At 46.2% G+C, this 1,420-nt stretch overlaps 1 protein-coding gene across 1 annotated transcript in view; it reads left to right on the forward strand.

Annotated features, from left to right (window-relative positions):
* Positions 1 to 319, forward strand: part of sucla2 (succinate-CoA ligase ADP-forming subunit beta) — an 18,925-nt gene extending 18,606 nt beyond the window's left edge. The window contains exon 12 of the mRNA XM_046053875.1: positions 13 to 319. The gene's annotated coding sequence lies outside the window, so the exon portion shown is untranslated. The remainder of the gene's footprint in view (positions 1 to 12) is intronic.
* The last annotated feature ends 1,101 nt before the right edge of the window (positions 320 to 1,420 follow it).

Genomic DNA, 1,420 nt, shown 5'->3' on the forward strand with positions numbered 1-1,420 from the left:
CCCCCCCCCCCCCCCCCCCCCCCCTCAGACAGACAGCCAAGACGAGCCTCTCCCTCCTGAGGGGAGACGACCTCGGAGACTTTTGGTTTTCTAACTGGCATGATGGCATGACTGTACAGGCGACCAACCACAGCAGGTTTGACCTCGCTTCCTGTCCCTCCCCTTCTCAGACCTACAAACTTGTCTAGCACTTGAGTTGATACGCACAAACCTCCCCTTTAACTCCCCTCACTCCCACGCTCTGAGCGGGAGGCACACGTGAACCAGTCTGTAAGTACTTGTTGGGAAATGTTAAAAAAATAAAAACCGACCAGCTGAAGCGTTTTTCTGTTTGATTTCAGATTCAGTCACTGCGCTCGCTCACGTTGTTATTTTGTGTTTTCAGTTCAGTTAAAATTAATATTTGTGGGACAGCGGCCACGGTGGCTGCAGAAAGACGACTGGGAAGGCGCCAGGAAAGGGATTGTATTCCCGTTTTTTTCATAAACACATAGTGAGTGCCTTTTTGTTGTCTTTAAAGAGGAATGTAAGAGAACAGATGTGTTCCCTCCATGTTAAACTATTTAATCAAACATCAGGTGAAATGCTGAAAACACACAAACAACAGCAAGCATTGATTTAATTTAGTGTTCTGGCGCCTTGACATTATTTCTCCACCTCAGAAGTGTTCATCAGCTTTACTGGTGACCCTCCGTTATACTGTGGTGGTGAAAACCTCACAGACTTGCTATCACAGCTGGAGCGTCTTCGTCCAGATGTGTATTTTCAATGCAGAGAGCATCAGAAACCAAACATTAGGGTGTTGAGGCGGAAATCTCTCAACCAGGACAAATGAATCCAAAACTATCTGCATGGGGTTTGTAGGGAAAAAAGTAAAGACCAACATAAGGAAACCGACAACAGGGAACTCTCATTATGAGGATATTTATAAATTTAGCTGCTTAAAGAAGGTCAAAGTTAAAGCTGAAGAGATGTGAAAAGAGGTTCAGAGTTGCTTTCTCACTGTCCTCACTGGTAAAGGTCTGTGGACAGGCTGATGTTCATGAGTTTCATCGGTTTCTTCATTTCAAGCCCAAACCAGAAGGGCTGGAAAACCGGTTCAGATCGTCTGACGGCCTCGACAGCCAGTTCATCTTAATGTTGGAGGCAGCCGTTGTAGAAGCCCCAGGTTCAAATGAACCACTTCACCCCCTCAGAGTGTTTCTCCTCCTTCGGATGTTGAATGCTGCAAGACTGCATTTGTGTTTCTGCGTATTTATTTGGTTCTACTGTAAACCCCCTTCATTGGAGAACAGGCTGCTTCAGGGTGGAACGGGAGCTTCTGCAGCAGCTGCCACTGTATTTTCAATCTGCCATTATGCCACACAGCAGCAGCCAGTTTCTGTCGGCATCTTCTTTGTTTCTGTAGATAATGTCAGAC

The sequence above is a fragment of the Micropterus dolomieu genome, linkage group LG07 (genome assembly GCF_021292245.1).
Source record: "Micropterus dolomieu isolate WLL.071019.BEF.003 ecotype Adirondacks linkage group LG07, ASM2129224v1, whole genome shotgun sequence".
NCBI lineage: Eukaryota > Metazoa > Chordata > Actinopteri > Centrarchiformes > Centrarchidae > Micropterus > Micropterus dolomieu.